Source organism: Sesamum indicum, linkage group LG5 (genome assembly GCF_000512975.1).
Source record: "Sesamum indicum cultivar Zhongzhi No. 13 linkage group LG5, S_indicum_v1.0, whole genome shotgun sequence".
Classification (NCBI taxonomy): Eukaryota; Viridiplantae; Streptophyta; class Magnoliopsida; order Lamiales; family Pedaliaceae; genus Sesamum; species Sesamum indicum.
This window is the reverse complement of record NC_026149.1, coordinates 8826555-8850265: the sequence shown is the minus strand read 5'-3', so window position 1 is coordinate 8850265 and position 23711 is coordinate 8826555. Positions and strand designations below refer to the sequence as shown.

General features: G+C 33.5%; 2 long non-coding RNA genes across 4 annotated transcripts; one reads left to right on the top strand and one right to left on the bottom strand.

Annotated features, from left to right (window-relative positions):
* LOC110012000 lies at nucleotides 1-19818 on the top strand. The gene is made up of 2 exons (XR_002287129.1): nucleotides 1-193; nucleotides 19561-19818. It is a non-coding gene; the product is annotated as an uncharacterized LOC110012000 (long non-coding RNA).
* LOC105162283 lies at nucleotides 9269-19675 on the bottom strand. 3 transcript variants are annotated; one of them, XR_002287131.1, is made up of 4 exons: nucleotides 19547-19661; nucleotides 18350-18414; nucleotides 17727-17932; nucleotides 9269-9886 (listed from the first exon to the last, which is right to left on the bottom strand). It is a non-coding gene; the product is annotated as an uncharacterized LOC105162283 (long non-coding RNA). The 3 variants fall into 3 exon arrangements; XR_002287130.1 differs by lacking the exon at nucleotides 9269-9886 and having other exon boundaries at nucleotides 14902-17932; XR_002287132.1 differs by lacking the exons at nucleotides 9269-9886; nucleotides 18350-18414 and having other exon boundaries at nucleotides 14902-17932; nucleotides 19547-19675.

Sequence of the window (23711 nt, the reverse complement as noted above, 5' to 3'; positions counted from 1 at the left end):
TCCCTTCTCTCTCCTCTCGTTTTCCCTTCCTTTTCTCCCTCTCCTTCCACTACTCCTCTGATCTCTCTCGTTGCCCTGCCTCATCAAGCAACGCAGCTTGCCCCCTCCTCAAAATACAGTCCGGGCGTTTGTCTTTTGGCCCGACTCACCTGGATCTGATGACCTGTGGCGCTACGGAGTTTGCTTATTTAAGGTATGTTTGTTTTTTTCGAAACAAAACTTTGGTCGTTTGTTAGTTAATCATAGTTTTGGATTTAAATGATCTTTTTATGCAAATTGGTAGTTTCTGGAGCATATTTGTTAATGGTGACTTAATTGCAAAGATAACCCATGGGAATAATATGGAATCAAGTTTGGTTGAAGAGGAGTGTTGAGTTTTGTTGATTTCATCAGAGGGTTTTTTTTTTATATTGGATTAATGGTATTTTCTTAGTGGGAATGGACATTTTATCCTAGGTCTAGCCCTTTCTATAATTCTAACTTGGAGATTGCCTAAAGTACTTTGACAAACTGGTCAAATCCTAAGGTACTTCATCAACTTCATCTTGATTTTATCTAGCAGCTCTTGCGATGCTTAATTTCTTTACCGGGTATAATTCTGGTCCATTTTGTTCTTGTTAGCGTGTGCACAAGTGTGATATTGGGTAGAAGTGAGGACTTAACTGAAGAAGAATCAAGTTTTGAATTGATATTGAACTTATCTTTGCATAATTTTCTCAAATATCAAACAATAGTGGCCTTATTTGTTGCAATTAAATTTGCTTGCCCTTCCCTAATCAATAGACAACTCTGGAAACGTCTACAAAATTTAATCCATTAGCAGTATTAAGAATTAGAAATGTCTGATTTTAATTAATAAATTTCTATGAGGATAATTCATTTAAATTAGATCATGCATTCCCCATAACATAATTAACTATTTTGACATAATTAATTATGTTATGTTGCTACTGAGTATTGAACTAAACAAACAATTACACGGATTTGTAAAATTCAATTAGCTAAGCAAACTTTTTTGATAATGAACACTTGGATACATTATTCATAAATCAGATGTTTGTAATAAGGGTACATAGGACAACATGAATATTTATTTAACAAGCGTAAAAAACGTAGGTTAGATCTCACAATAATTTACGAATCAAACAATAACCATAACCTTAATCAGAAAATTATGAAATTAGCTGGACATGTTAATAGAAGTACACACTAAAAAGTGGAATTCCATTAACTCTAGACCATAAGTTAAAATTAAATAGAGAATATGAAAATAAAATTGTGTATTCAATTCCAAGCTATCCTGACAATTGAGAGAACCCTCCTATTTATAATAAAAGCTTCCTACGAATCTAGACATAGGGGGGTTAAGTACATGATTGGTTCTTAAGATGTCAACAAATCATCCAATTACATCAATTCACATATTTAAAGGGATCTTTTCCAAAAGTCAGCAAATCATTCATTTTTCTCTTGTGAAAATTGCATCTTTCCTTTTCTTCATTAGTGTTGACTAAAGCACAAGCACGTTTAGTCAGTCTTGCAATACTGTATTGAAATCTTTCTTCCCTTTTTGGTGCCTTAAACTTCCATTTTTAGCTTGATTTTATCATCTACATATCAAACTTTTTTAGCTGAAAATGTAATAAATCTACATGATTAGAAATATTTTAGCTCAAAAAGAAAGATGAAATCACTACAAAATCATGATAATTTGCGTAGTTATCAAATACCCCCATATTTAGCTCTTTGCTTGTCCTCAAGCAAAATCATGATCAATTATACATACAAAACTCCCTCAAAATTTGAACATACTTAAGGCAAGCTGTAATCACATGCAAAATAAATGACTTATTTCATGAAAAAGAGAACTCAACATGTATTCAAATAAGTTTTCACATAATGACTATTATCAAAGCCGATCATACAAAATTAGTGGACTATTTCTCTCCGGTCTCCATTCTCTTAAGTGTATATGGCTCAAGTGTTTCTCTAAATACTTACTATGACAATACTTCACCATATGCTTTCTTATACACCACATCTCTACCACTTTGAAATATGCACATACATGGATCAAAAGGTCTTTGATTTTAGTTGTAATGGGGCTTTTGGTTTGGGGGTAGGATATTAAGGATAATGAGGTTAAGTTCCAAGAAACTAATTAGAGGACCAAAGAATTGAGTGAACAATAAATCAAAGCTATCAAAAGTTCCTCGTTTATCCATTTCATTCCTCAAAATTTTTGTCAATTCCTTGAACTATACCTTTCTATTTCTTTTGAAGAGATAATTCACTTTTCTTCTTCTCTTTTTCTTTTTTTTTAATTTTTTTGTGGCAAGAAAATTGCTTTTTTTTTTCTTTTTTTTTGCCACTTGATTTTTTTTCTTATTTTTTTCTTTCTTTTTGTGATAGGCATAGAACAAGGAAACGATATTAGCTCCCACATAGTGTAAAATCATAATTTTGGAACCCCCACACTCATTTTGAGATATACCTTTTAAATACAAAGATCACAATGGTCAATTATCCATTTTTAGAACTTATTCTTTTGAATGTTAACGAATTTTCCTTGATGCTCTAATAATCTTTGGAAGGGTCAAAATCGAGGGGTTAAACAAACAACGGAATATGTTCGTGTATGATGGATTGTATCAATAAAACAGGTCAAAAAGGCTCAAATGAGTTCTCTAAAGTTAAAATATAGTGTGATGGTCAATGAAGGCCGAAAGTGGTTTCTAATGCCTTTGTCATCTCCAAATAAATGCACATTTGTGTGGCTCGATGTGGTTCAAGTTAAGTTCTAGGAAGAAGTATTTGTCTGAAGAAAGAATGAATATTTCATGAATATGTTAGGTTTAAAATCTCACGCGGTGTGTTTTAGTCCACTAATTCTATATCAAAGATTTTGACTCAAGTCATTGTGGTAAAAATAAGTCTTTCAACTGTGAATTATTCTTAAACATGAAACATGCATTCTTTTGAACCTAATGTCATCAAGCCAAGAGTGGTTCAAAATTGGAAGGGGTTCATCATGCCAAAAATTTTCCACAAATAAAAAATTTGCCAAAAAGTTCCTCATTTCAACTCAACTTGGAAAAGAAAAGAAAAATTTTCACTAAGTTCGTCCCTTAAAAACTTTCATCAATCATATCAAAATTTTCATCAAATACAAAAATCCTTCCAAGAACATTCAACAACCAACCATACCCCCACACTCAAAATCCACATTGCCCTCAATGTGGATGATGACATTCGACTCAAGGAGTGGAAGGGGCATCTTTGGTAGATGAGTGTCCTATATTGACAAACTAAAAAAAACTATTCTTTTGAATGACAAGGCCCATTCATATCAAACTGGCTATGTTCAATGGTTCTAACTCACAAGCTATGTGGAGGTTAAGATTAGTAGGATGAAAAACACCAAGCTTAATTGCAAACAAAGTGATGTAGGATAAAAGAATTAAAGCACGATTTTGGTTCATGAATGATTGAAATTTTGTTGCTAACCAAAATTCAAGATTAATTGTTATTCCGTGCAACATACACCACAGAAAGTACAATTCAGCCTTTGAGCAAATTCTAGATGTGTCTCTATGACCAGAAAAGTTGGAAGCAAGAAAGCGATTAGCATATTTGAGCACAAGATTTTTCAAATAATGGTTTTTGGATCTACTAGGATGATATGCAAGTGGATCAATAGATAATTTTCGCCATTCTTTAACAGGGTTAAAGTCCTTATGATAATCACATAGAGAGTTTTTGTACTTGTGAGTGTGTGCAAGTTTAGCAGTCGTGAAACCTAATGCAACATTAAACTAAGTCAGAGACATGAAAAAGTTTTGTCCCATCAAATGAAATTGAATTACCCCCGGTGTGTCTAACGTGAGTGCTAGTGGAGTAGTAAATTCGTAAGTGGTATAAAATTCTCGTGTGAGTTCAATGTATGCGTGCTCAGTACAATCGAAGAAACAACGCTAACTAATATTTTCGATCAGCAAACCACTACTCTCAATAGCATGCAAAGTTCGTAAAGTGTGGAATGCCCGTAATGGAGCATCGTATTTGGGGCTACTTGTCTTAGAACCCCCAGTAACGTCATCTGTATCATCAAGCATCTGTAAGGCATCAAACGTATTGTAAATGACCAACGCCTTACCCTTGTCCTCTCGTCTCTTGTCATCTCGGTGGGTGGGAGACACATGCATGTCCGACATTGGTGCGATATTCTCTTCTTTCGTCGGTATGGAAGATCTCCGAAGTGGTTGAGATTGTACATCCTTTGACGTTTTTGCTCCTCTCTCCTCAATTCTAAGTACCAGCGTCCCTCCTATTTGGGTACATAGACAGACACTAGTGGTTTAGTGGTTTGCCCGGTTTAGACAACGAACAATCTTTGATAGAGTGGCCCAAGCTCATGCAACCCGTACACTTCGGGGTGATCCATTTATATTCAACATCGACTTTACATGGTGTTTCCCCGTCATCCTCATTTGGGGTCATAATGTTAATATGTTTCGGTAGCTTTGAGGTGATATAAGCATGATGCATACACGAGCAAAATCCAGTCTCGTGCATACTCTCGTTATGGCATTTGGGTATAATGGTTTTCTGATTCCACTCGCCACTGTACTCAATCCCTCCATAGTCTAGAGCTCTATCGGGAGGTGCCTCAGTTTAATCCAAACGAGAACTTGTGTGTGTTTCAACTTCCTCATTGCCATCCCTGGCTCCCATTTCTGAAGAACGATCGACTGCCCCTGATAGAGCCACGGTCCGCCCTTGATTAGTTCTTCCATGTCAATGATGGATTTGAATTGGAAGAACTCGTTTGCGGTAGCAGTAACCTCACGCAAAGCCGACCAAATCGAAACTGCATATTTCTTCAAGTGGTGGAAATATGGTCTTTTCCCAAGAAAATATCCCACCGCGGTAGCTTTCCATCGGTTAGATCCATTACGGATAGTCTCCAACGTTGGTCTCATAATCACTTCGTCATTTTGTAATGTAGGAGCAACATACGAGAGGGTTTTTTGGGACGAGTGATTAAATGCATATGCTATTTTGTCATCAATGATCGGTTTCGGACATGCATGCAACGGGATATTCCCAATGTACAACCCCGTTTGAACAGGAACGCCCTGAATAGGCTGTTTTTTTCCCACAAAACTGCTGACATCAGCAGTTGTGTCATTGCTGATGTCAGCCCTAGCTTTACCTGTGTCATCACTGACGTTACCCCTAGCTTGGCCTGTGTCATCGATGACATCAGCGATGAATGTCAACGATGACACAAGCAAAGCTAGGGTGGCTGACATCAGCGATGACACAGGCAAAGCTAGGGCTAACATCAGCGATGACACAGGCAAAGCTAGGGCTAACATCAGCAATGACACAGCTGCTGATGTTAGTAGTTTTGTGGGAAAAAAACAGCCTATTCAGGGCGTTCCTGTTCAAACGGGATTGTACGTTGGGAATATCCCATTGCATGCATGTCCGGAACCAATCATTGATGACAAAATAGCGCATGTATTTAATCACTCGTCCTGAAAAATCCTCTCGTATGTTGCTCCTACATTACAAAATGGCAAAGTGATTGTGAGACCAACGTTGGAGACTATCTGTAATGGATCTAAGCGATGGAAAGCTACCGAGGTGGGATATTTTCTTGGGAAATGACCATATTTCCACCAATTGAAGGAATATGCAGTTTCAATTTGGCCGGCTAAGGTTATTGCTACCACAAACGGGTTTTTCTTCCAATTCAAATCTGTCATTGACATGGAAGAAGTAATCGAGGGCGGGCCGTGGCTCCATCAGGGGCAGCTGATCGTTCTTCAGAAATGGGAGCCAAGAATGACAATGAGAAAGTTGAAACACACACAAGTCCCCGTTTGGATTAAGTTGAGGCACGTCCTGGTGGAGCTTTGGACTACGGAGGGATTGAGTACAGTGGCGAGTGGAATTGAAAAATCGTTGTACCCGGATGCCATAACAAGAGTATGCATGAGACTGAATTTTGCTCGTGTATGCGCCATGCTTGATATCACCTCGAAACATATTATCATTATGACCCGGATGAGGATGGCAGGAAAACACCATGCAAAGTCGATGTTAAATATGAATAGATCCCTCCAAAGTGTACGGGTTGCACGAGCCTGGGCCACTATCAAAGATTGTTCCTTGTCTAAACCGGTCAAACCCACTAAACCATTGGTGTCTGTCTATGTACCCAAATCAGGAGGGACGCTGGTACCTAGGATTGAGGAGAGAGGAGCAGAAACGTCAAAGGATGTATAATCTAAACCACCTCGGAGATCTTCCATACCGGCGACAGAAGAGAATATCGCACTAATGTCGGACATGTATGTGTCTCCCACCCATCGAGATGACAAGAGACGAGAAAATAGGGGTAAGGCGTTGGTCATTTACAATACGTTTGATGCTTGATGATACAGATGACGTTACTGGGGGTCCTAAGACAAGCAACCCCAAATGCGGTGCTCCATTTTGAATATGGCAGTCTGGAATGCCTGTGGCCTGAACAAGACGGACCATCAGCTGTCAATCAAAGATATTGTTGCTAAGTTCAGTCTACACTTTATTGGTCTCTTTGAAACACGTGTACGTTTAACCAACTCTTGTGGTATTCAGTTTTTTTTGCTACCTAACTGAAAATGGTATATAAATTTTGTGTTGATTGGTAATTGCATCTGGATTGCCTGGGTTGCTAATTTTATTGAGGTGGGACCCCAGTTTATTCATTATCATATTGCTACTCGAGCAAAACATGAAGTTGTTGCTATAACCGCTGTGTATGGTGCCACTGAAATAGCAGACATGAGGGAATTATGGGGCTCTCTAGAAACCCTGGCTTTGCAGCGTGTTGATATACCGTGGCTGGTTGGATGTGACTTCAACGTAGTTAGGGACATGAGTTGGAACCGTTAGGCATGGCCAGTTTGATACGAATGGGCCTTGTCACTTGAAACGGTAGTTTTTTTTCAGTTTGTCAATGCAATACACTCATTTACCGGAGATGTCCCTTCCACTTCAAGACCATCTCACAACAATGACTCAGAATAGGACTAAAACACCGAAGAAGAAGAGAGCGAAAAAGATGAGAGCGATGAGGAAGAAGATGAGAACAATAAAGAAGCAGAGCAATGTGAGGAGGCCAATACGAAAAAAAATGAATAATCTCTTCAAAAGAAATAGAAAGGCATAATTCAAAGAATTGACAAATTTTGAGGGATGAAATGGGTAAACGAGGAACTTTTGAGAGCTTTGGTTTATTGTTCACTCAATCCTTTGATGCTCTAATTAGTTTCTTGGAACTTAACCTTAATATCCTACCCCCAAACCAAAAGCCCCATTACAATCAAAATTAAAAACCTTTTGATCCATATATGTGCATATTTCAAAGTGGTAGAGATGTGATGTACAAGCAAGCCTATGGTGAAGTATTGTCATAATAAGTATCTAGAGAAATACTTGAGTCATATCCACTTGAGAGAATGGAAAGTGGAGAGAAATAATCCACTAGTTATTTGGATACATGTTGGCATTGATAATAGTCATTATGCGAAAACTTGTTTGGATACATGTTGAATTATCTTTTTCATGAAATAAGTTATTTACTTTGCACGTGATTACAACTTGCCTTTAGTATGTTCAAATTTGGAGGGAGTTTTAAATGCATAATTGGTCTTGATTTTGCTTGAGGACAAGCAAAGAGCTAAGTGTGGGGGTATTTGATAACTACGCAAATTATCATGATCTTATAGTGATTTTACCTTTCTTTTTTAGCTAAAATATTTATAATCATGTGGATTTATTGCATTTTTAGCTAAAAAGATTTGATATTGGATAAAGATGGCAAAATCAAGCTAAAGGCACCAAAAAGGGAAGAAAAGATTTCAAGACAGTATTGCAAGACTGATTAAACATGCCCACGCTGTGTGCTTTAATCAATACTAATGAAGGAAAGGAAAGATGCGATTTTCACAAGAGAAAAAATGAATGATTTGCTGAAATTTTGGAAAGGATCCTTTTAAATATGTGAATTAATGTAATTGGATAATTTGTTGATATTTTAAAAAGGGAAAATTGCATAATACCCTCATGTGTTATGCTAAAATTGTACAAAATTTACCTGTGTTAAATAAATAGCCATAAAAGACCTTGTGAATTTTGAAACCCTGCAAAAAAGACCCCTTACGTCCAAAATTGACGGAAGGTGTTGTACACGTGGTGGAAATGAGAGTAGGGTTTTTTTTTTTTTTATCCTATTTCAGCTTTTTTTGTTAGTGCAATTGTCCAAAATACCCTTCTTCTTCATTATATATACAACTTAACATATATTATAAATTAAACTAAGTTATTATTTAATTTAATATATTTTCATATTTATTTATAAAATATACTAAATCAATATAACAATCCTACGATTATATCAAATTTTTTAACTTTAATAAAATGTTACATTATTAATCAAATTAAACTATTATTTAATTTAAATGTATTTTAATATTTGTTTTTAGAATATACTAAATAAATATAAAAATACCTAAAATATATATCAATTTTTTTTAACTTATATAAAATATTATACTAAAACTATTAATATATATTTAAATTAAGCATTTACTGTTTTTTTTATTATTTTAAAATTTTATTAAATTAATTCTTTACTAATTTATTAATTAATTTAAATATATTTTAATATCATGTTGAAGGCGTTGTTAGGGGCAGTTTGGAGTATTGTATTAGGATATAATTTTATGAAAAAAGTTGCCCATTATTCATTATCTTGTAAAATTATCCTATCCCTGCATTCCTGCCTTACTGATGATGGTTGATGATTCTGGTGGTGAATGGTATCAGAGCCATGGTAGTAGTAATTAATATGTTATGGATGAACACATGACTTTATTCATGAATTACATGAACATACTTTATAAGAATTCTAATATTAAAAATATTAAAAATGAGGAATATGACATACCTCAGAATATTGATCTATTAAATAGATGGACAATTCCAAATGTTTAACCAAGATTAATATATCAATTAGGAACTTTTGAAAAATTAGGATTCAAACAAGTAGTAAAAACTACTGAAGAATCTATCTCATTAGATAATGATGAAATGATAATAAAATTATTATCTGAAAAATATATTAGTCATTATAGACAAACACATAAATTCCTTTATATAGGGCTTGTACAAATTGCATTTAAACCTTTAACTTTGGAAGGTTTACCAGAAAGCTTTATTGCTGCCTTAAGAGATGGTAGGAATTTCAATTGGATTCAATCCCTCATGGGTATCATACAATCTAGTCTGGCACATGGACTAGTTTATTTTAATGTATATCCAAATTTACAATTATCTTTATCTGATATTAATATATTAGATGCTTTGACATTAAATGTTAAAACTCATGGTTATGATTATATGCCTGGAACAGAAGTAATATGTATCTGTTATAGAATATATTATAAGCCTTTATTTACATTAAATCCACAATGTGAAAAGATTGACAAATCAAAAAATGAAACTATATTAATTGAAACCAACTTCAGTAATTCAAATATTACTACAAGAAGACCCATTAAATGGGAAGAAATAACTTTTTCAGAAAACTGGATAATTGAACAAGTTGTACCTAAAAGGTCACAAATATATGATCATAATAATATTATAGATATTCTTCAAAATAATGAAGGAACTGTAAATATTAAATTTGAAACAAATATGAAATCATTACTATTTCAGAAATATAACTCGATGAGATCTTACATATTATCTATAGATTATAGGGTAGAATCTCCTATGCCTTCTAGAGCCTCTACTTCTCAAATAAGAGATTCAGAAATATTCACCCCTGTTACAGAAAAATTATACATTAATAGACAAAATATTGTAAGAGAAGCTAATAATCAAACTCAGGATAATAATGAGTTAGAACCGACTATGTCAGAAATGGAGTTTAATATTTAATGAATTATAGTTCTATTATAGATTTTAGTCCTGGCTCTCCAACCAGAAAAATTATTTCAGAAGAATTTAAAAACGTAGGTTATAGCCGATTCAGAGAATGGTTTTTCCAAAGCTTTGATAAACAAGAAATGTTATATTTTCAAGATGAATTTTATAAGATTTGCAAAGAAAAAAATGCTTTAATTCCTTTTGTGTCATGGTTTATTGATACGTATGTCAAACATTATATTTTTGTTATAGAAAGAAATTATAAACTAGAATTAGGAAAAGTTTATCAAGGTCTTTACCTTCTACAACAGGGTTTTCATATTGAAAAGAATGCAAAAATTCATAATTTTTCGGCCTTTTCTAAATTAATAGAAACAGACACTCTTACAGTAACTTTTCTAAATATTATTCGTATAATGATTTTTATCCCAACAAGAGCTGTAAATGATTTTGTATAATGATTATCAATCAAAAGAGATATTTTTATATACCATTTTTGGGATATAACCATTTCTATAGTAGATAAAAAGTTTTCAGAGAAAATACTATGCTCATCTATTTTTAGTTTATTATCATTTTGAGATATATTTTCTAATCTAAAAATATTTTCTAAGTCAGAAATTCTAGATTCCTGAATAATATTTTTATCTTTTAATATTTTAATTTTTTCTTTTAAATTGTTTATTTCTTTATATAAATTTTGAAGAAATATATTATCTTCTTTATGTTGATATTTACTTCTAAGTTAGTTCATTACCTCATTCATATTATATGATCTTTTCAGATTTATAATTTTTTCATTTAAGTCTTCTTCTGGATTATAAGAAGTGGATGTACTAGATTCAGTATTAATTTCATCAATAATTTGCATCCTTAATTTCGGATCTTTAATTGCTTTTAATAATTCAAAAGCATGATTTGAAGTAAGAACATTAATTTTCATTTATGAGAATTGGGAAAGTATTTTATACAATTAAGATTTTTCAATATCATTCTTATTATTAATATTATTTAATTTTTTAGGACAGGCTAATCCTAAGCTAGAAGGTTCGCATTCTGAACTTGATTCTGAAATATTTTCATTACCTAATACATTTAATATTTCTTTTTCTTCTGATTCAGAAGTACTTATTGATTATGTTTCTGTATTTTCAGATTCTGACTCTTGTAAAGTTTGTATTATTATATTCTTTATATCATCTGATATTTCAAGATTATTAATTTTCATTTCAATCCAACAGTATTTTGCAGTATGACCAAATTTTTTACAAATCTTGCAATATCTATTTTTATTTTTCGAATATTTCGGCTTTCTTTGAGATTTTTCTTCTTTTCTTTTATTCTTTTTTTCTATATGTTTCTGAGAATATTTTCTGTGTTTTGATTTGTAGGGCTTATTAATTTTATGATCCTTACTAGTAGTAGGGTTTTCTAAACCAAATTGTTGACAAAATTGTCCTAATTGTTTCCTTTCATCAAGGTTCTGCCTTTTAATTGGTTGATTAAGCTTTATTTCATTACACAAAGCTAACCCTTCTTGAATACAAGTATCTATTAGAGCTCCACAAGTATAATTTTCATATGAAATGTTAATCTGGTCTTTTCTTAGTTTTTTCCAAATCCTTTCTGCAAATAGACTAGGCAGACCATCAATAACTTTTGATTTTCAGTGTTACATTCCGATAATTCCATTATTCTACTTAAGAAAGTATCTTTATACCATCTAAAGTTTGAAAGTGTTTTACACCTTACATTTTGTAATAAAGTTCTAAGCATTTATTGTTTTTATATTATTTTAAAATTTTATTAAATTAAATACTTTACTAACTTATTAATTAATTTAAATATTAGTTTATAAAATATACTTAATAAATACAAAAATACTTAAAAATTATATCAATTTTTTTTAACATATATAAAATATTATATTTAAATTAAACATTTTATATACTCATGGCCAGGATCTCATTCATAAGAAACAATAGGACTATTTTAAATATCAGGCTCGCCAACCTCGGGAATGATTCTATCTTGCTATATACACAGTTTTCTCATATTGTTAAAATAACTTTGTATCATGCTATATATGGTGAAATGCAACTTTGTAATGCAAATCTTGTAAAATTTTTATAGACATTTTAATTTTTTATTTATAATTTGGTCCCTCACACACAAATTTGTAATTGCAAATGATTAAATGGGAACTAAAATGAACTTACTTAATAATTAAACAACGTTTTTAATAATCAATTTTATATTTATGTGATCAAAGTATTAAATAATCATACTTTGTATTTAATAATAATTATAAAACGATGAATAATGGAAAACGTTAAAATCATGTTATATTTTATATTAAATTTAATATATACACTATATACATAACTTAGTTTTGTAGATTGAGTCTAGATTAAATTTAAATATATACACTATATACATAATGTATATATATTAAATTTAAATTAAATCTAAATTGCTCTTCTGAAAATTAAAATAAAATTACATTAAATAAAATAGAAATTTTATAGACATCTCAATTTACATATGCAATATTCTTACGCTTTCCGTATGTAATACACAACTCTAATAATGCCCTCCAATGCCACAACGTGGACATCTTCTGTTTCTTCGAAGAGGATTATCATCTATTTGGTCACTGGGTGTGTTCATATTGGTGTTTTCGAATGGAATTGGTGATGCAGCATATTGTCTTCGAATTTGCGGGTTAACATTATGTGTAAACATATTATCTAATGATGGCATATATGGAGCATATGGAGTGTAAGCAGTCGATAAACATGTTTCTGGGTAAAAGCTTGACGGACCAGCCTCTTTGAATACGTTGCCACAAGCTGTGTCAACCGGTCTAACTTGAACACTTGGATACCTTGAACTGAAAAATTTCATAATTTCACGTCTGATCGTACGTGCTTAAGTATCTCTTAATGACTATTGATCATCTCCGAAATTTTCACAGTCAATCACTAGCTGCTCCATTCTATTATACTGGTAAACAAAATCCAATTAGCAGCATAATCGACTAGCTAAAATAAATGAACATTAAAAAATATAAGGTGCTTACCACACATTCCCAATCACGGCTGTTAGTTGGTCGATAGCCCGGCGTGTTCGTAGACAATGTGTTATATGAAATCTGGACCCAAGTAATTTGATGATACCAGTTCATATAGTCAGGACGGTATCAAGACCACCTTCAATAACGGGTCCTTCCACCACCAGTGATTGCACATCGTTCCATTTCGCAACATAGTTCGCGTGAAACATTGCCCAATCCATGTCATGACGTCCCCGCCTATCTATTGTGTGTAAACGACGTTCACTGATTAATGGGTTTGGGGGGATGTCTTGCACATAGCCAAATTGGCGGAGAACCCTCTCCGGGTGATTCATCTCCACCAGCGAATAATTGATCAATATGCAGCGTATATTCCACGGTGTGCGCATTGCTAAAAAGGCAATGTCCGAAGCTCAAGTGCATTATCATCATACGAATTTCAAATAAACTACAATACCATATAACGCTAATCAATATACTTGGAACAAATGCATCAGAAATACACTAAACGTAAAAAATAAATCGCAACGATATACCTCATTTAATTGCATACCATCCAACACGTTCCTTATTATACATAGAGCATTGTGCGCAGTATGAGTACAGGATATATGATATGACCACCTAAAATCAAAATTATGAAAAGTAAGTGAAATCAAAATTCTGTATAACTATATAAATAAATAAAAATGTTCATACCGTGTAGCATATGGAGGGCTAGGCAGAATGTTGTTAGGGTCCATTATGGTCGGCACCAGAGTTGAAGCTTCACTCGAGGGAATGGGTGCAAGTGTTATGATGCGAGACCATGCCTATATTTGTAATAATTGCATGGCACCGCCAATATTATTTTTCCCGCGTGATGCTGTACATAGCTCCCGGTATAGATAAGCCAACACTGTTGAACCCCAATTTGAAGTATATTCCTAGTGTATAGTTTTTCATACGCCGTAGATATAATAATGATACGGTGTTCCCCGTAGCATCAGGGCAGAACACCCCACCAAGAATGCACATGGCACATATACGTGCCTATTGTAACACAGCCTCAAACGGGCTATCATCATCACATGTATTTTCTAATAAATATTCATATAACACTATCAGTTTTATTCTTGACCATCTAAAAGCATCTTCATTTGGCATAAACCCAACTATTGATGACAATAACACCGTTGGATACTATACCTTGTATCTACCCCGGTAATAAGATTATCTTCCACCGGGAGTGCCCAGATGATGGCGATATCCTGCAGTGTTACAGTTGCTTTGCCTACCGAAAAATGAAAAGTATGCGTCTCGGGGCGCCATCTCTCTACTAAAGCAGTAATTAAGTGGGTGTCAATTTCAACATACCCACACTGCAAAACGCCAAAAAACCCCATATTCTGGAGTACTTGCAAAACACGAATATGACGTGGTGCAAGTTGTAGGACATAAAAAAAGGTTATATCACCGTGTCGTACTGATAAAGTTGTATTCGGAGGACACATCTCATCTTCTGATCGATGATTTAATTACCCGTACAAAACACTGATATCAATAGGGCCAAAATTAGTCATACCCACTTTAACTTTTTTTAAAGAGAAATGTGTAAAAATTGTGCAAGAACAAGAACAAGAACAATAAAATTGACCGGGAAATGTTGAAAAATAAGGAAGACAAAGAATAAGAACAATGAAATTTGCTGAGGAAATGTTGCTGAAGTGAAGTCAAGAACAAGGATTGCACCTCACACTTAAATAGTGTGAGCTGCAATTGTCATGGGCCACACTATTAAAGTGTGGTCAAATCAAAGCTGAGCCACCACACTTGGTAAGCGCGGTGGCTCAGCCTGCAGCCTGCAAAATTGCAGGCTGCAGTTTGACTATTTTTTCTTTTTGGAATTCAGTGAAGAACCGCTATCTTTGTTTTTGTTTTTTTTTTAATATAATATTCCTGCCACTGCGGTCATTTACCACGGTGGCACATAAATTTTTTTTTTTTTAAAAAACTCTGTCACTGCGGTTAACCACCACGGTGACATAGAGATTTTTTTTTTTTTTTTAAAATTATAGCACCGCGGTGAGCCATTTACTTTTCTAAACACCTCCATTTCACCCTACTTTTCTAATTTTTTTTCCTGCATTTTTTAAATAAATTCCCTGTGACAATTGCATCTCACACTATTTAAATGTGAGCTGCAATCCTTGTTTTTCACTTCACTTCAACATTTCCTCAGCAAATTTCATTGTTCTTGTTCTTTCTCTTTCTTGTTTTTCAACATTTTCCGCCCAATTTTATTGTTCTTGTTCTTGTTCTTGCACAATTTTTACACCTTTCTCTTTAAAAAAAATTAGGGTATGTCTAATTTTGGCCCTATTGATACCAGTATTTTGTACGGGCAATTAAATCATCGATCAGAAGATGTGTCCAAAAATTCGGATACAACTTTATCAATACGACGCGGTGACATAGTTTTTTTTCGTGTCTTACAACTAGCACCACGTCATATTCGTATTTTGCAAGTATTCCAGAATATGGGGTTTCTTGGTGTTTTGCAGTGTGGGCATGTTAAAATTAATACCTACTTAATTATTGCTTTAGTAGAGAGATGGCACCCCGAGATGCATACTTTTCATTTTGCGGCGGGCAAAGCAACTGTAACACTACAGGATATCGCCATCATCTAGGCACTCCCGGTGAAAGATAATCTTATTATCGGGGTAGATACAAGGTATAGTACACAACGGTGGCAAAATTATTGTCATCAATAGTTGGATTTTATGCCAAATGAAAATGCTTTTAGATGGTCAAAAATAAAACTGACAGTGTTATATGAATATTTATTAGAAAATACATGTGATGATGATAGCCCGTTTGAGGCTGTGTTACAGGAGGCACGTATATGTGCCATGTGCATTATTGGTGGTGTGTTGTGCCTTAATGCTACGGGGAACACCGTGTCATTGTTATATTTACGGCATATGGAAAATATACACAAAGAATATACCTCAAATTGGGGTTCAACAGTGTTGTCTTATCTATACCGAGAGCTGTGTACAGCATCACAATGAGGGAAAAATAATATTGGCGGTGCCATGCAATTATTACAAATATGGGCATGATCTCGCATCATAACACTTGCACCCATTCCCTCGAGCGAAGCTTCAACTCTGGTTTCGACCATAATGGACCCTGACAACATTCTACCTAGCCCTCCATATGCTGCACGGTATGAACATTTTTATTTATTTATATAGATTTCACTTACTTTTCATAATTTTAATTTTAGGTGGTCGTATCATATATCCCGTACTCATACTGCGCACAATGCTCTACGTATAATAAGGAACGTGTTGGATGGTATGCAATTAAATGAGGTATATCGTTGCGATTTATTTTTTACGTTTAGTGTATTTCTGATGCATTTGTTCCAAGTATATTGATTAGCGTTATATGGTATTGTAGTTTATTTGGAATCCGTATGATGATAATGCACTCGAGCTTCGGACATTGCCTTTTTAGCAATACGCACACCGTGGAATATACGCTGCCTATTGATCAATTATTCGCTGGTGGAAATGCATTACCCGGAGAGGGTTCTCCGCCAATTTGGCTATGTGCAAGACATCCCCCCAAACCCATTAATCAGTGAACGTCGTTTACACACAATAGATAGGCGGGGACGTCATGACATGGATTGGGCAACGTTTCACACGAACTATATTGCGAAATGGAACGATGTGCAATCACTGGTGGTGGAATGACCCGTTATTGAAGGTGGTCTTGATACCGTCCTGACTATATGAACTGGTATCATCAAATTATTCGGGTCCAGATTTCACATAACACATTGTCTACGAACACGTCGGGCTATCGACCAACTAACACCCGTGATTAGGAATATGTGGTAAGCACCTTATATTTTTTTATGTTCATTTATTTTAGCCAGTCGATTATGCTGCTAATTTGATTTTGTTTACCAGTATAATAGAATGGAGCAGCTAGTGATTGACTGTGAAAATTTCGAAGATGATCAACAGTCATCAAGAGATACTCGAGCGCGAGCACGTACGATCGGACGTGAAATTATGAACTTTTTCTATTCACGGTATCCAAGTGTTCGAGTTAGACTGGTTCACACAACTCGTGGCAACGCATTCACAGAGGCTGGTCCGTCGAGCGTACATACCGAGGCTGGTCCGTCGAGCGTACATACCGAGGCTGGTCCGTCGAGCGTACATAGAGGCTGGTCCGTGGAGCTTTAACTCGAAAACAGGTCCATCGACTACTTACACTCCATATGCTCCACACATGCCATCATTTGATGATACGTTTACACATAATGTTAACCCGCAAATTCGAAGACAATATGTTGCATCACCAATTCTATTCGAAAACACCGATGTGAATACACCCAGTGACCAAAGAGATGATAATCCTCCTCGAAAAAACAGAAGACGTCCACGTTCTGGCACTGGAGGGCATTATTAGAGTTGTGTATTATATACGGAAAGCATAAAAATATTGCATATGTAAATTGAGATGTCTATAAAATTTCTATTTTATTTAATGTGATTTTATTTTAATTTTCACAAGAGCAATTTAGATTTAGTTTCAAATCAAAATGCTCTTGTGCATTCTCACCAAGAACATCCATCCTAACAAGTATACTTACATCACCATCATCGTCATTATTCTGGTCAATCTGGTCTTGTACTTCGACCTCATCTGATTTTGAGTCAACTTGCTCAGTGTTCAACAAGCTATCCGCTTCAAACTCGATATCTTCATCATTGTATTCAGATGAACTCGCGTAATCCGATTAACCTGAATATGCATTTGTCCCTGCATATGATGATGGGCCTGCATACGACGATGGGCCTACATACAATGATGAACCTGCATAATCTTTATTACGACCAAACTGCCCCATTTATTGAGTTACTACTGGTAAGCTCGGCAAATCTTGGGTTATCATAGACATATACGTTCCCCAATCACCAACAGTTGAGTCATCTAGTACAGCATTTTGCAGAACTTTCTCCGCTTCGACAAAAATATCAATCGACACATATCCATTCACCGGATTTAAAAAAAAATTTCATATCACGATCCTTCTTAATTGCCAACATCTCATTCCTTTGACCAAAATTAAATGTTATGTATTTAAAGAATATATCCAATTTAAAACTATTCCTATCCATACCAATTTATTCATACAAAATTAACTCTTAACTCAGCAAATGTAGTACTACGAAAAATTTGCATAAATCCGAGTGGAGGGCGATTATAACTTACAGAACCATTCGAATTGATTTGTTGACCTCCAAAATATATAACAATATCAACAGTGTTTTGCTCCGCTATATTTTCAAAACAAAATAAAATACACATCAATATAAATTTTTTTCATAATATAATAAGATTTAAAAAAGAAACAAATAACAAAAAAATTTAATAAATAACTTACTATACGCCTTTTCAATTGTAAATCTTCAAATAAAAAGTGAAGAAATTTTAGAAGAATTACGAGGTATGGTGGTGTATGAATTTTTCGAAGGCTGATTTTGAGAGTCCAAGGGATAAGAAACTGAATGCTAATTTTTTGAAGCTGCTTCTCCTGATTTTTCAGTGTATATGAATGTGAGAATAGCGTCTGATTTATATAGCTAAAAGAACCGCGTTAAGCAATCGCGGTGCCGCAGAAGATAATGCAGAACAATTGATTGTCACCGCGCTAAGATAACGCGGTGTCGGACACTGGAAAAGAAAAATTGATTGTCACTGCGCTAAGATAGCGCGATGTCAGAGGCCGAAAATTCGAACGGCAAAAATGTGCCACCGCGGTAACTGACTGCGGTGGCTGATTAAAAAAAAAATTAAATATCAGTGCCACCACGGTTGCTTACAGCGGTGGCTATTAAAAAAAAATTAAAAATATCAATGCCACCGCGGTTCATCATCGCGGTGGCTATTAAAAATTTTTTTTCTTTCAAAATATCATTGCCACCGCGGTTAACCACGGTGACATAGAGAAATTCTTTTTTTTTTTTATAAAAATTATGGCATCACGGTGAGTAACCGCGGTGCCACTTACTTGTCTAAGCCCCTCAATTTCACCCTACTTTTCTAAAAAAAATTTTCCCTGCATTTTTTAAATGAATTCCCTGCTATTTCTGTGCTCACAGAAAACCCACATAATCAAAGCAATACATCCCAAAACATGGAAAATCCCTAATGGGGGCAATTTGGCATAACAAATGAAACGACATTGACCTACAAGTGAACTATTAATATTGAACCAACCCTTTGACAAATTCCGAAACCCATTACTCATAAAACACCCTAAAGAACAACAGGACAACAATTAAAAGGATAAAAACAAATCGAAACCCTAATCATTGCAGTGATCAAAACAGAGCATACATGATTGGCACGGTTTGTTCTTCGATAGATATAAAAAATCAAAGTAAAAGCAGCATAAAGAAAACTAACCGCCTTCCTGGTAGCCTGAAGCAGGTAAATCAATCAATCTGTGGTGGAAAGAGATTTAGTGCGAGAGAGTAGTACGTGGTCGCTAAAGAAAAGGGAAGTTGTGCTATCTACTGGAGAGGGGAAGAGTAATAAGCACAAATATCGAAGCTGTACTGTCCAATGGGGAGGCGGAGGGAGCAGGTACGGCGGCCCTGGAGGGAGCAGGGGCGGCGGCTGGCGGTAAAAGAGAAGAAGTGAGAAAGAGAAAGGAGTGGAGGCGGTAATGGGGAGAGGAAAAGGGCGAAAAATAAGAGACAAAACGAATGGCTGGAAAAATTTATTTCAATTTTATCTCAAAATCAGTTAAATATATTTTATTAATTATTAGAATACTTAATTGTTTATAATTGAATAATAAATTAGTGTTATTATAATAAATAAATTAGTGTTATTATTATATAATTGAACGACATATTGAAAATTATATATATTTTTTATACTTTTGCAAGAAATAAATATGAATATTGAAGGTTACTAGTCATTTATTATTGTTATAATCAATTATCATGACACTGCATTATTAATCAAACCATTTGATTTTAAATTTGATCATTAGATATGATTCATTTTGATCTCATCTCACGTTTCTTTTAGTCTTTTTTAACATTTAGACTTTTCTTTTAGTATTAGATGTTGCCGATGCATATATATATTGTATTTGAAAAAAATATGTTACATTTTGGGATGAACACGAATGATATTTTTGAGGACATTGTAAATTCGTCCCATAATAGTTGAAAAATATTTTATTAATTATTTTAAACAATTAAAAAACAATCAAAAATTTATGTTTAGGACCCATAATTGTTTCGTTGTTCATGATTGAATAATAAATTGTTATTATGATACAATTGAATAGCATATACAAAATAATACTATTTTTCATACGTTTACAAAAAAGGAATACAAAAATTGTTGCATTATTCAATAGAACCATATAATTTTAAATCTGATCATTAAATATGATTATCTTGACCTATATTATTCTTTTTTAAATTTAAGATAAATTTAGCTGATGTAGATATATCATACTAAAAAATTTTGTTACTTTTTTGGGACGAATACAAACGGCATTTTTCGAATGGACATTGTGAATCCGTTCAAATTTTGTTCCAAAAGCAGTCAGAAAATATTTTAGGATAAATTGCATAACACTCCCTGTATTTTAGAAAAATAGCGCAAAAATTCTTATGTTATGTTTATAGGCAAAAAATCCACTGTGTTATTTAAAAGGCAGCAAATACCCCTTTTCTTTAGAAATTTATAAAGAGTGCATTTCACATGCCTAAAATGAGAGTAAGTTTCTTTTTTAACTCTTTTTGACATTATTTTATATTCACAAATGCCTATTTTACCCTTTGTTTGATATATAAGAGAAAGTCACTATTTTAGTTTAAATATATTTTAATAAATTATATATTGTGGGTTAATTCTATTTATTATTTAATTTAGATATATTTAATAAATTATATTTATTTATGATGCGTACCAGAAATTTGACCACACCACAATGGTCGAAGGATCTTCAAAAAAGTCGTAATAATATCAGAGAACCAACCTTACAAAACAGAAGTTAACACTCCGATACTTAAATGAGTAACTAATTAAAGAAGAAATAAAAGAGAAAACTTGAAATAAAGTGATAATAATGGTAATATATGGTTGAAATGGTGAATATTCCTGTAGAGTGCAATTTTTAAGCCTATAATAACTAAAAAGTTGAGAGAGAATGGTGCAAGAAAAGAGAAAGTTTGAAGATGAATGTGATGTTTTGTGTAACCAAAAACCTGCAGAAAGCCTCTACTTATATACTTGTACAGAGTAGGATACGAAACCAATTGCTGAGTGTCGTACGACATTGAAAAGCTCTTTGAGTTGGCCATCACATGTAACAAACCATTAGTGATTTGGATAAAAAAAAATGGAAGAGATACGTGAGCTAGACAGGAGCCTGCCAAAGCTGCCTATTTTCCTGGGATTTAATTATTCACAATCTTTCCAGTTTATTTATGCTTGATTTACTTGGAACCACCTGGAGATATTTTTACGGTGATATGTACAAATATGTTGGCAAGCTATATGACGTGTCCTCCCAATTGTATAATGACGTGTCCGCCTGAAATGAGCTTATTTCTTGGACCTGCCAGTTCAATAAAGTAGCAGGTAAACCTATGGGCCTTTCTTCCCTGCTGATGGGCTTTTTTTATCCTACTGATGGACTTTATCAGTCGTGCTAGTGAACGAGTAGGGCTCTTAGCCTGCTGGGCTAGAGCTTAGCTTGTGGGCTTGGCACAATAATTTTAGGGGGCATTAATTTATAAAATATTTTAGCTAACTATTAAAATACCTAAAATATATATAATTTTTAATTAAATTTTAAATTAACAAATCACAATACAAAATTTAATATACTAAAATTAACTTTTCCAGTTTAAATGTTTATATAAATAAAAATAAAAATCGATTATAACCACTATATTAATAGCTAAATTAACTTATTATTTAATTTAAATATATTTTAATAAATTATATTATTTATAAATAATATGTAATTACAATTACCATATTTTAAAAATAAAAATTTAATACTTCTTTTATTATTTTTAAATTTTGAAAAATTATATTACTTTTACTTATTTTTTAAAAAATAAAATTCTCAAATTCAGATTTGTTTTATATGTAAATATTTATATGCAAAATTTATATAAAATAAAAAACTAAAAAAGAAGAAAAGGACAATTGATTGTTTTCATCACACTTCTGGTAGCGCCAGTGCCTTCCCCCACTGCCTCGCCCCCATCGCCCAGACGACCTCCGTTTCCCAAAAGTCTGAATGACCTCGCCATCGCCAAGTTTACTTGCCGATCGCCGCCCATAGAGGAGGAAACCATCACCGCCTCCTTATAGTATATATATATATTATGTATAACTATATATATAGATATATAAATGTGCATATATATAAATGTATACATATATATACATAACTATATGTTTACATACAAAATATATATTTAAATCTAAAATTTAGACCGTTCATTTTTATCTAATGAAAATCAATGGCTATTATCACAAGGACATAATGGTCAATTCCTTGAAAAATTTAACATCGCTAATCCTAATTGACGGAGGGGGAGAGTGTGCATTATTTTAAAAAATACAGGAATTTTTTTGCTTAAAAATTAACACAAGCGATTTTTAGCTAAAAAATTAAAACATAGAGGGTTTTTATGCATTTTACCCAATATTTTATTAATTATTTCAAAAAATTTAAAAAATAAAAAAGATTATGTTTAGAACCCCTAATTTTTCATCATTGAGTAATAAAATTATATGATATAATTAGTGCAAATTATATGATATATTTTTCTGTTGATGTCCCTATATTCTTATGATATGATGATTGTTCTTGGGTGTATTTATGAAATTTTAGGTACTTTTATGGAAGGAAGGAAAGTTGCAAGAAAATGGCTAAAATATGAATATATATATATATATATATATATATATTTCAAAATAGCAGCGTTGCTGAGATAACTCGTGACCCATAGGTTATCAAAAATTCGCAAGACAGAAACTTGCTTCACTATAAACCGTGACCCACTGGTCATCAGATATGCGATGGGCGAATTTCCTAATTTGATTGATGATGGAAGTCTGATTTTTTAGCATCTTATTGCCTTGTAAATATTTTAAAAAGCTTGGTAGGAATATGATTAGGAATGAAAGAAAAAGACTTTGATGGTATATGGATTCTTTTCCCCTCCTACTATAATTAGGAATTAGGATAAAAGGAAGAAGGAGTTGAAGAGAAAGGAGAATCTTTTTGGCTGGAGAAGTTTGAAAAACACGAAAAAAGAGATGAGAAGATGAGTGGAGAAGCAAGACCAAGATCGGAGTGACAACCATTTACACCCAACTTTTTACTCCATGAGTTCTATATTTTTGTCTTTAGTGCTTGATCTAGATATGATGAACTAATTTATTTTTTGCTAAGGCTTTTGGGAATCCTAATTGAGACAATGTTCTAAGTATTTTTCTCATATTAATCTACTGCTTTGTTTACATATGTCTGCAAATTATTGTGCTTATCTTATAATTTGAGAGTTTGATCATCTCTTAAATT